The sequence below is a fragment of the Polyodon spathula genome, chromosome 27, assembly GCF_017654505.1.
Source record: "Polyodon spathula isolate WHYD16114869_AA chromosome 27, ASM1765450v1, whole genome shotgun sequence".
NCBI classification, from domain to species: Eukaryota; Metazoa; Chordata; class Actinopteri; order Acipenseriformes; family Polyodontidae; genus Polyodon; species Polyodon spathula.
Genome location: NC_054560.1, coordinates 5,385,553 through 5,398,754, shown reverse-complemented (window position 1 = coordinate 5,398,754; position 13,202 = coordinate 5,385,553). Strand labels below are relative to the sequence as shown.

The 13,202-nt window shown below is 38.4% G+C and overlaps 1 protein-coding gene across 24 annotated transcripts in view; it reads left to right on the top strand.

Moving 5' to 3' along the window:
* The first annotated feature begins 1,622 nt into the window (after positions 1-1,622).
* Positions 1,623-13,202, top strand: part of LOC121301331 (receptor-type tyrosine-protein phosphatase S-like) — a 131,073-nt gene continuing 119,493 nt past the window's right edge. For 14 of the 24 annotated variants that reach the window (XM_041230626.1, XM_041230634.1, XM_041230625.1 and 11 more), the window contains exon 1: positions 1,623-1,836. The gene's annotated coding sequence lies outside the window, so the exon portion shown is untranslated. The remainder of the gene's footprint in view (positions 1,837-13,202) is intronic. The other 10 variants (XM_041230629.1, XM_041230637.1, XM_041230628.1 and 7 more) reach the window with 2 other exon arrangements.

Below are 13,202 nucleotides of genomic sequence, written 5' to 3'. Positions count from 1 at the left end.
CGGATATAGCAAGAAATATGTATTATTCATATGGAAGTTCAAAGCTATTTATCAAATTATAACGGCAGCTCTTTGCAATATTCACCACATCCTGGGGCTCAGTGGCAGGGTTTCACATGCTGCTCCACCGAGAGCAGAACCACAATGTTCTTCTTAGCGTGCACTGGAACGTGACAACCTGAGTCCTGCCGATGGATTCTTATGGGCAGGACTGCTGTCGTGTTGCACTAGTACTGGGCTGGAGTATTGGACATTATTCTACAATGCAGAAGACCTCCGCAGAGGAGTTACTCAGTATCGTTTGGAAGAGGCGGAGAGGACAGTGGTGTGATGACTCTACTGCTTTCCCCAAAGAGGCAAAGCAACACACCCAAAACTTCTGTATGGCACCTACCTTAGCCTTTCATATAAGAAAAAAAATACTTTTGTTGCCTGAATGAAGTGGATTGTCAAGCAGAGTCGAACATGATGAGTTGCTGTAAGGATAATTAGTTGAGAACGGCAGACTCATTTCACTTGTGGCCTGAGCCAGATTTAAGCCTCCAGAGGTGAAAGGCAAAGCGCATTAACTCATTACCTGTAGCTCATAACCCTTCCACGAAGGAGGCGTTTGGAAATGCTGTGAGGGAGGCTGTTTGTTGAGAACCACAGGTAGGTTCCAGTAGCGGACAATCTGCTCTGACCTGACACAGGTAGGCTTTCGTGACAAGCTCCTAAAACCAGCGAGTCTAGAGTTCCCACCTGAGATCTTTGATGGAATTACTGGGAGGCATCAGCACAGAAAAAAGACTCTCCGGCCCTCTATCCCTCACCCCCCTAACACCTGTTAAACCCAGTGTCCGATAGGACATGTTATTACCACTGGAATGAAAAGCAAGTAGGTAGAAACATTAGCAAATCAGCTGAAAAACATCCGTATGGTCTCTCTGTGTTACCTTTGTATAAGCAGGCCATATGCGAATGATTTTTGGACATCCTTTCAAACTGTAATAAGCGCACAACGCGCCCGGGCTGGCAGTGCAAAACAACAAGTTGGGACAGTCGGTAATGTAGGTCAGCACCTGGCTGGTCTGCTCTAATGTTCCTTCAGCCATTCTGTATGTAAAGGCCTGTAGTAGAAAGCCCTCAGTTTCATCACTGCCTCTGTTATCTAGGTGTTTCAATATTGAAGGAACTCACTCTGCCTTCTATACAATGCTAGTAAACTGCTGTAAGTAATAATAACCTATGATTGACGGTCTGTGATTTATGGTTGCTGTCCCGAATGTGTAATATAGAGGTTATTGGTAGTAAACATAAGTTCTACGTTTCTACGGTTACACACTATTGAATTAAGTTAAAAAAAAAAAAAAAAAAAAAAAAAAAAAGTTTCTGATCCTGTTCCACGTGCATGTGGTCCTTTAAGATTACAGTTTCACCTCTGTCACGTGACGAGGGAGGCTTTTTTTCTCCTTATTATCATGCATGTATTTATTTATTCATGAGTTCATTTTCTGGGACGGCATGACGACTAGACTCTCCCCCCTTTTGTAGGCGTGATATCCTAGCTACGTCATCACGCCGGTGGGGGGGTGGGGGGGGGGTTAAGGATGACATCACCCGGCTGCTTGTTCTCCGGTCAGCTGTGGGTTTGTTGAGAGGGTTTGAGAAGCATTTCTGCAAGATCACACACACTGAGCATTCAGCGGGATTTAAACTCTGTACACTCAGCGGCAGCCGCGCTTGCCGGATCTGCGGCAGGACACGCATCTATATACGGGATTAATTTTACAGGAAGATGTAAGGGGGCACAAAGCCATAATAAGAAAAGAAAAGCCCACCCAGTCATCATCAAAGGTAAGAAAAGAGCTTCTCCTTGCCTTCTCCTGCCACTGATGTGATGGCACTCTTGTACCATTGATGCTGAATTTGCAAAGATGCCCTTTTTACCTGCAAAGACAATGTGTAAAACAAAAGGACAGTCTCGCAGCGAAGAACGTGGTAAATGGTTCTACTGGCTTTTATTTATTTTCTATTATTATTATTTACACGAATCAATCGATGCAATTTTAAATTTGAAGGCATTTGGATGCTATGAAGTTAATGCTGATATTGCAAAGATGCCTCGAGTGGAACAGTACTGGGGACAGTGGCTGCCGGGTGAGATGAGCCCGCTGTGCACACTGCGAGTGACCGTTACTGTGTTTCTTTGTTTATCGGTAAACCTCGCTCTGCACACTTCTATCACAGTGTTCGTGTGCGGATGTGTGGGGTGTGTAGTCGGTTTGAGGAAGATATTAAATTGTTTCTAAATGTGATACACACACACACACACACACACACACACACACACACACACACACATCCCTCCCTGTTAGAAAATGCGGCTATTGGACAGTATTTGTGTGTATGCATGTATATATCATATCTGAATGTATATTGTATATTCGTGATACTGGTCAGGTTTTTGTTGTAAATTCATCCAGATATTATTATTATTATTATTATTATTATTATTATTATTTATTATTATTATTATTATTATTATAATATGTAACAGTATAACGTCTTTTTTTTAATTAAGCAGGAAAATCTCCAATTACTAACTCCGTTCGCTATTAGCTAGTAGGTAGTTTGCTGATACTGTACCCTTTAGCTACTTAATTTAATTATCTATATATTATTTATATATATATATATATAATATATATATATATATATATATATATATATATATATATATATATATATATATATATATATATATATATATACGTATCCCACTTTTTGCATAGGGTAAGGAACATATACATTACTGTATAGTGCAAAGTCAAACTAACCTATAATAATAATATAATAATAATAATAATAATAATAATAATAATAATAAAATAATAATAATAATAATAATAATAATAATAATAAATCACGTACATATTATGTGTTAAATTGACATGCCAGTATTAAACATGTTTACTCATTGTTTAAGTGAAGACCTGTCAGGTGGTGGGTTGGAATTTTAACAAATCATTGTATCATCTTTACTGCATGAAATGATTCGATGCGTGCAAGATAGTACGGGAAAATAAATCAGTCAATAAGACTGGACTGACTATCGCGCCACAGTAATCACACAGATTATAGTTATTATGCGAGTCTCTATTTAAACTGTGAGTCAGGACTAGCCTGCAGGACGCAACGCGATTCAGGGTGCCACCTCTTTTGTGTTATTTTGTACATTCGGGTATCTGGGGATCCCTTTGAAATGTGTTTCCCAAGTGCTGGGGGTATTTATTTGTTTGTTTGTTTGTTTGTTTGTTTCAGGTCCCGAATGTCGGAAACCATTCACAGTTTAACATTGAGCAGTGAAGTCATTTGTACAGAGTATGTACTGTTTACCTAGCCCTGCCTTCATTGGTTGTACAAATATACATGGCCTTTTATTAAGTTTGCAATACCTTGGGGTACATTAATAATAATAATAATAATAATAATAATAATAATAATAATAATAATAAATAATAATAATGATGCTGAACCTTTGTTTTTTTCTTAAGTGAAATCCTCGCAAAGATCAGAGCAGTAAATTTTAGCAATGTGGGATTTCGAGCATAGATTCGGTGCCTGTGAGTGCTTATGTTCGTAGCAAGATTATTCAAAGTGGTTCTCTTGACTTCCAACGCAGAGTTTAAAAACTCCGACAGGCCCTGTACTGGGTAGGGCGGAAGATTAATATTAATGTGAAGCTGTAGTATTTGAGAATAGGAAATGGGATTCTTGCTTTTTATGATGGTTGGAAATGGCTCAGGGGTTAGTCTTGTAATAAAATCATACACTGTATTAGCATTTCCCATTACACCACAGCGCTTGTAAAATATGGAACAAAGAGTTCATGTATATTGGGCATTATATTCCATTAAAGCGAAACGTGTTCTTTCTGTTTCACTCGGTACAGGGCTAGTGTGCTACATGCACCACACCCCTTCAGCATGCATCTTTGAGACACGTTACCCACTTTAACAAGTAACATTGTAGACTGGCATTGCAATCGACATGTTACTGTTGCATCTCATGAGACCTCATTGGAAAAGCTGCGCATTTACCCCACCCAAAAATACAAATGGCATAAATGCTGTTGGTTTAATGATTAGCTGTGCGCCTGTAACTGTTCATATTGCCCGGGGCTTATCTGCCACAGAAACGCGTGTGTAACATTCGGCACAGTCTCACGCTATCCTACCTTAAACGTGTCTTAGTTAAGAAATCAGCTGCGGTAAGTCACACGCATCTCTTCTCGCTCTGAAGGAGAAATCCTTACATTGTGTCTGTTGCAGCACCTTTAGGGAACGCCAGTGCGTTTAGGATGGGAGACAAGTCCGCTTCCCTCATGTAGCTTGTGATTTATTTCCCGTTTCAAGAAGCACGGTGGGCGCACACTAGGTGAAGGGATAAGCACTTTGTTTCGTTTAAGGATACAGCCACTTCTTCTGCAAGCGTGCAGTGAGCAAAACAGCAATTATCCACCGAGTGTGGTCATGCCAGGTGCTTTGGAAACTGCTGTTAAAGCATTATAGACATAACAAGGGTTTAGGAAAAACAGCTCGCAACACGCTTGTTTTTAGATGTGGTTTATTTCCAGTAGTGTGTGCTACAGTCGACAGTATTATCGAATGGTACAAAGCAGTGTATTCGCCAACACTACTGTATAATATGTACTTTTCCTATGTTGAAAATAATATAATATTAGGTAATAGAATAAATATATGTGAATTTAATATATTATTATAATAACATTCCTCGGTTCGCCGGCCAAGTGCCTCACAATGTACATTGTAAGTTTTTAAAAATAACAAATAAATATATATATATATATATATATATATATATATATATATATATATATATATATATATAAATAAGTTAATCTAAGGTGGCTGGCTGTTAGATGTACAAAAAATCTGGTTTGGAAGCTGTGGTCCTTTTGCTGTGGTGCTTGCTGTATGCTCATTATTATCCCAAGTACTGTACATGATGTTTCTCCCTCACACCGAATTCAAAACCCCATGGCAACGTGGCATTCCGCCGCCATTTTACCCTCGTCACATGATCTCGCTGATAGCAGGTTTCATTCAAAAAGTTTCATTCAAAAAAGTTGAATGAAAACATGTTTCCTCACTGTTTTAACGTAGCATACCATGCTATTTCCTAGTGGTTAGTGTTCCCGAATGTGTTTCGGCTAATCATATCATACCATTGTGATATTAGGGGGGAGTCTTGAAATATGATTGAGTAGCGGCATGGGAAATTAAAGAGGGTCATAACGTTTTTAAGGGCAGGTGATATTTCTGTATAGCAAAGCAATATTGTCAAACCTACATAATACAATCACTCATGGAACCTACAACTAGTGTTAATATACAGATGATATAACATGTTAAATATACATTAGTCTTCAATCTATTGGGACTCAATCCAGTACGTGTGTATGTAAGGCATTCATAGTTTTTTTTTTTATTCATGTGATCTTTATTACCAGTTTAACTGTTCTTTTTGACCAGTTGTACTTTTCCAGTCTGCCCAGCTTGAGTCAGAATAGCTCTGTGTAAAGTTTGCAAACCGATTTCAAATCTCTGTAAGCAGCGACATCCAGGCTTTAGTAAGTGTGTGTGAAGTTTGAAGGGCAGAAGATAACAGCTTTATGCAAATCCTTGCCTTGGCAGTGTGGATGTTTAATTAGAAGCAGAGAGCTTGTTCGTTGTCACCTTCAGATAAATAGTCGGTTTGGCTTTAATGTCGGCTGTGAGATTGGAGAATTTGAATTTCTAAACAAAAAAAATGTCAATGTATGATGAGAGCGTAGCGTGAGAGAGAGAGAGAGAGAGAGAGAGTCTAAGCAGAGAACAGTACTAGATACTGTGTGGTCCGCATTGACAATGCAGTGGCAATGCAATGATGCTATGTGGCAATTATACAATGACACTAGCACAGAGGTGGTTTTTATATTTTGATAGATCAATAATATGAACTAGTATATACTGGTATTCCACTCACTGCTGTGTTATAATACCATATTTTATGTACTCTTGAAATCTTGTATTTTGTCAAGCAAAAAGTCAACTACTCTTAAGTGTTATCCTAGTGTTAGTTTTAGTATTATCTGGGAATGTGGTTGTCATATTGAGCCATGCAAAAACATTTCAGCAGCTGACAACCGTCAGTTGAAAATGGTCCTACACTAGCACAGCATTGCTAAAAAAAAAAAAAAAAATTAAATAAAAAAACAGCCTTGAATTTTCTATAGCCTTTTTTTATATCTCAGATACATTTTATTTTCTTTTGAAAAATGAAAGATCTAGCTGTCTAAATACCCGCGGGTTTCAGATATAAATTGCCTCCTGGTCCACACCTTGAGTAGGCACTTAAATAAATGTTGCCATCAAGATGTAACACACAGCTCCAAAAAAGGTCTTGCACTGGACTGTCTCGCTGCGCAATCAATAAGGAGAGAGTGGGGAAGGAAGCTGGCTCCTGTGATAGGCAGCCAAGAAATCCCTGTGCTGCAGAGTTAAGAGTCTGCTTATTGCTAACAAACGTCACGCTTGGATATCTATGTTGTTACTGTACCAAGAAAATCGACCCAGGGCCTGAGATTTAGTGCTGGGCATGTTTTTAAATAAGTAATGATGTGTAGTCACAGTTAAAGAGATTGTCCAAAGCAGTCTTTATAGCTAGACAGGAGCCAAATTCTCAGACTTCATATTTTTATTAGCACTGGAAAGAATAAACACCAATTGCAATCCAAAAAAAATAAATAAATAAATAAAATAAGCTATTTAAAAAAAAAAAATGAAAATCTGGCAAGCTTTGTCTGTGTAATGTTGAATATATAATATGCAATTCCGAGTTGTCACACGACATATCTTTTGATATGTTTGTTTTTCACATGACCCCTTATTTTGTGAACGCAGTCATTCCTTTACAGACTGAGAAATGACCGCCAGCCCTGCTGAAGAAAGTGCATGGAAGGATGATAATAATAATTTTAAAAAAAGCCACAGCTCTTCGCATTGATCACATCAATAGAGTCATCCTTTTTGGGGTTTGAGCAGAAGTGCAGAAAGCTGCCGTCCTGCTTTGAATTAATCATGAGATTCTGTCCTGGCTTGGAGCTCACTAAGTGCTTTGCGCGGATGGCTTGCTGCTGTGTGTTTATAAGGGCTCCTGCTCCTGATGGCTTTAAGAAGGTGGTCCAGGCCTGTGTAAGCCAGCATTGTGAGAGTGCGTTTTATCCTGTACAAAACACACCCTTTGATTCTATCTTGTGATTACTGCGATCAACAGCTACAGAGAAGAATAGCTTGGCACCATCCATTAACAATCCCTCTCCACTCTCTTTTATCCACATGTCTTTTTTTTTGTTGGTTTTTCAAGTGATTTGCAGCAAACACAATCAATCCTATTTCCTCACCATGTACACCCGCTCGGTGTATTGTTCAGTTTTTAATGATATCTATGTTTTAGCAAACATGACAACTGGTGCTACACTAGGCTAAAGACATCTTAGTTTGCAGGCTCTGCTTTCCAATGGTCTTGCACTTATTTCCCCTGAAGAGTGACATTGTCCCCACCCCTTTGGGGTCATCTTTCCTGGCAGTAACCAATCAGGTGCTGACGTGTTTTGCAGGCAGTATCACGCACAGTCCCCAAGACACTGCTGAGGGAAATGGCCTACAGTACAATAGGAAGTGTAAGTCTAACAACTTCCTCCAAATAAAGCCAGGCAAACTGAGAACTTTCTATAACCTAGTGTAGCAACATGTGTTTCTTTTAAAACTGTACATTTGAAACCTACAATATGTAACGAACACAAGCCTATGCCAAATACGGTTTATAAAAATACTTATCTAGCTCCAACCACTTTACATTGGAAATACCAGGGGTATATAGCACACACTTTTGTGTAAATGGAAACATGGCTGAGAAATGTGTTATTTAAACCAGTGTACTGCATTATATAAAAGATGCATCTCCCTGAAAACAGCTTTTTGTTTATGCCTTGCACTGTACATGTATATGCATTTCACATGCATTTGTTTTTTGATTGGTTTTCCAAATAGACAAGATTAGTGAATCTACCTCCCAGTTCATAGTCCCCTTTGACAGCCTTTGCTTGCCTACACTCTCTCCCCTGAAGGTCATGTCTGCTGTGATGCTTGCATCACAGCACTAGTGTTTTATAGAGCTGTGTGTCACAGCGCCTCTTAGTCTTCCAGCTAAAAGGGTCTGCATGTTTCCTTCCGTTTAGTCTCTTGGACACATTAGCCTCCATTCAATAAAACACGAGAATGTTTTAAGTCTAAGATGCTCATTTTTGTCAATTTCACTTTAGGCACAAACACTTTGTTCATTAAAAAAAATAAAATTAATAATTCTAATTCATAATGACATTTTAATTTCATGCATTTTTTACATATCTTTATTGATTTAAGGTATTGATCATTATTTTTGTACCTTGTACTTACCTGTATAAGAAGTATTCTGATGGAAAACACATTGCTAGACAAACCCTTATTAAAGAATCCTCAATGGCAATCTAGTGGCACTACAATAGACTGCAATAGTGAGTGTGTGTGTGTGTGTGTGTGTGTGTATATATATATATATATATATATATATATATATATATATATATATATATATATATATATATATATATATATATAGACACACACAAGTGTACAGGATGCAATACATTGGCATTCTGCTATGCAGCACCACTGTTGTGAGTGATGGTGGAATTGTCTTCAAGAAGTTCAACCCTTTAATGGGATTGCACTTTACTTTATCATCCCAAACTCTATTAAAATACAAGCACACACGCTTACTTCACATGACATTGGGTGTAATGTCCATACATAAGCGCCTATACCTATCAGAACAATGCAAATGCCATATCATTACAGCCCTGCTTTAAAACAAGCAACTGCTTATATTGCTTTGCTGGTGGAAATCCTCTGCACTGCCAGATTTGTCTTCTCTCCTCGAACCCTGGCAATTATATAGCAGTGGCTATAGGCACAGTCCATGACTTGCACATTAAAATGCAATTGGGAGGGGTCCTAGCCCTGAGACCATCTTGTACATTTCATCTGGTGTAATAATAAAACACTCATACCCACATTGATCCCTCAAAAAATAATCCGTTTAGGTTCCCGGCTGCAGCAAACAGATCTGAAATGATTTATTTGAACAGTGAAAAAGCTGAGCTCTTTGAATATAAAACGGTGCTGTGATAGAGAGCGAGGGAGCGAGAGAAAGACGGAGGGTGTTATAGTATTAAAGTCATAGTAAAAGCAGGAATGGATCAAACTGCTGTGCATGGGAGTGCATCATGTTGGTGACCACAGACCCCCCCTCCCCTCGCTCCCTCTCTCTGGCAGCATTCTCATAGTGAGGATAGTGTAGCTATTAGTGAAAGAGAACAGTTCAGAGCGGTGGATAAAATTTAATTAAAATTGAACCATTTTCCCACACTTTGCATGTTGAATTTGTTGTTTGTCCAGAGCCATTGATTATTGTATTTTCTTTTCAATTGTTTTACCTCTCATTGATGGATGACTTCCTATATTAACCACAGTGGCTCTGCATGAGTGGGCGAGTGCACTTATCTGTGTAAGCAAGGATCGCCCTTAATAGAAATCGCTGGTGAAATAATGGAAAAACCACAGTAGGGTTCAAATGTCTTTTTTAATTCTTTACATTTCAGTTCCTTTTTCTGATGAATGCATTCTTAGTGGAGGGGTTTATTTCTATGTATTTTTCCTGTTTCCTTTATTTATTTTCGCTGTCACTAAGTTTCAAATGCAAAGCTGTGCACCCCCCAGTTTTGAGCAAGACGAAAGTTGCTTTTTCACAGTGTTCTTGAAGATGGTAATGAAGATGTTAATGAGGCCTTTAACTCAGGCACCGCTCATACTGCCTGGCGGACTGACTCTTCAGATACTGTGCTAGCCACTGCAAACTGCTTATCACAACTTCATGTTCATTTCACAGTCTTCTCTGAATAGATACGAACTTGTGATTTAAATGAAGTTTCCTGTGATGATATAGCATATTATCTTCAGTGTATTGTACTAGGGTAACAAAAGGGCAGCCAGTGGTACAATATTACTGTATGGTATAACAGTGTTATACACCAGTACACATTGTACACTGCAGTAGCATTGCATCTCAGTACAAGCCAGTGTTCTGCTGTATCAGGACCCCTATACAATGTGTATTCTAAATCCATTGTGTTCTCATAATGGTTCTAATAAGGTTCCTTCAAGATGTGTCACTCAAGTGTTTATAAAATTATATCCCAGTGATATTATGCATCCTTTCTTTTAGGGTTTAAGCCGAAAGGCTTTCAACAGACAGAGATTGATTTCCAAGTACATGTATGGGTCACACATCTTCTGGTTTGTTATTTTTTCCCTTTCTAAAAACCATGAAGTGCCCTGTATGTATGTTGCACAGTCCCATTCTGAAATGCTGAAGAGCGCAGCCACTCCTGTCATGTGATTGTCATTTGGGATTTCATTGGAAAGACAACAAGGAATTATTTTGAAGAGAAGCTCGTTAGAGCTTGGGGTGCAGTTCAAACTAGGCTAATGGCTGCCAATCCTTTCTTATTAATGTGTAAAGGACTGTAGTACATGGGTGTAGTGCACTATTTAAAAAAAAAAAAAAGCCTGCATTTCTTTTTGAAATTGCACTTTATTAGTGCGGTTCATCTTACATATTTAAATACAACAATACTGCACAAACCTTGCATAGACAGTTACCTGAAAAGGTGACGTTTTTATAGGATGGCAAGCAATATCACACAATTATATTTCAAATATGCTAAACCTCTGCATGGTCTTGATATGTCGGTGTTTGTATCTGCTGTGAGACATCAACGTTATCCACTCCTAATCTGCAGAGGTAACACAGAGGTGAGAGCATTGCAGTACGGTTAACGAATCTGTCAGAGTTTCCTGGCAGTGTTTACTCTGTGTAATGGAATCCTTACCCACTGTCTGCCTTTTTGATTCTCCTGTCTAGCAAATTCTCTTTTCAACGCCCTCTTGATAAGCCTATTGTAAGACTTTTTTTTTTTTTTTTTTTACTTGTTTTATATTCTTTGGGTGAACGGAGGGACTCTTACCAGAATGACTGCTAACTTACATTATCAATCTAGTCTGTGTATTCTGCTCCCAGCCTGCAGAGTTTAGAAAGCGTGCTCCAGACTGACTATCAACACCTGGCCAGGCTATTTCTGTATAACCACAAGATTGTGTGAAGTTTCACTTTCAAACGCCTGTACAATGACAGCCCTTTTCATATCCCTCAAGCTGTTAAAAGTAATAAACGGACAATCTTAATTGTTGACAGTGTGGGCAGTTTTTAATAGGACTTACAGCTATGGCTGGCGTTTCGCATCACCCTATAGAACTAACAAATGTTGCTTCATAAAGTCAAGAGAAACTTGTTGAATAATGGTACTTTAACATATTGAGTGGCATACCGCGTTGTGGTTTTCCATATACTTCACGAAAAACGGACAATTAAAAAAATGTGACATTTCGAAATCTAGCATGAAATACCATACTACTAGTATGGCTTCCGGTAGTCTTTTGCAGTATCCTTTTGCAGTTTATTTGATTACATAAAACATCAAAATTATGTTCACAAAGTTTGTTTTTTTAAAGTCTAGGTGATGCAAAACTTTTGGCCATAGCTGTAGACTTCCTTGTCTGTTTGTTCAGCTGGAAGTTTTAGTGATGTCAATCAGACTGTAGTGAAACCCTCAGATGATTTGTTCTGTGCAAAGTCGTGTTCTATTGACCTGGATTGTTGTTGTTAAACTCAGTTTCATTTCCGGATTGCTGTATCTGCTGCTGCACCTTGTCTGTTCCCAGTGCGGTTAATAGAGCCGCAGTTATGCTTCTGTTTTTACAACCCTTATGCCAAGTAAAAAATGTTCTTCAGCATGTACAGTAACCACAGGCTAGCTATAAAAAAAGGCTTCTTAAAAAGAAAGCTACCATCTAGTTGTATCCTGTATTGGGAACACTTTGGGCCATTTAAAAACTCCAGTGCAATCAAATCTGTTAATGTTTCAAAACCTTGTACAAGTAAACAACTTGACACGTTAATTAATGATGCCCTGCCTTTATAATAGTTAATACTTTCCTAATAGTTAGTAACATGAACATTTCACCTTTGCAATTTACTACCCTGCAGCTAATGTTGGCTCACTGTATTTCATGTTGTTGCATTTACCAGGCAGTTATGCTAAACTACAGCTAAGTGAAACATGCAGTTACACTTCAAGCTTGTTTCCGTAATGGCTTCATATCAGAGCCAGCATCATGGCAGGAGTTTAAGGTTCTTGCTCTGTAGTGCACGTCAAAGTTTTGTGAATGGGAGCCAATATGGGGGGTGATTCCACTATGTAACACAATTTTTGTTCCTGGGTAGTAAGTGTTATTTCCTAATTGCTTATGCCTCAAAAGTATAGAAAATGGCTATTATTCCCCCCAAACTTTGCTTTTATGATCAGGACAGTGATATTTCAAAATATCACTATTTCCAATGGGAAAATGGGCAAATGTGTGTCTTTTCGTTCACATAAAGTCAGAAAAAAACAACATATGAATCCAAATTAACATGTATTTATACCAAAGTAATACAAACATGACTACAAAATATTTAGAAGTGAGTAGTTTTTCGAGAGTTACGATTATACTGTAAATACAGTATATAGCTGGCTCATTCTCAAAAATGAAGACCTTGCTCAGGCCTATGAAGCCTATGAATCGTTGTTGGCTTCACACACACACATTTGAACAAATACTGAAGTCACTTAGAATGAGTGATTGGTACTTATCTTCGATTGATTAAGAAGGAAGTAGAAGCCTGAAGTGCAGAGAAAAAGGGCTCGAATGTTGCTTTAGAATACTAATTGTCCTCAGAACAAAGCAAATGGAATATATTTGGAAGTAACTAAGCTCTCTGACTTCCTATAGCATCAATATCAGGGCTGTAAGTGGGCTGGTTTGGTCTTTTTTAATAAGCCAAGAGTGAGAGAATGTGAAGAAAGGCGGCTGATAAAAACAAAAGCATTTATCTCTATGTTTGGACAGGGGTTTCTGGGTAAAACTACAGTGCTTCATGCCTCCCAGTGCTACAGCCCC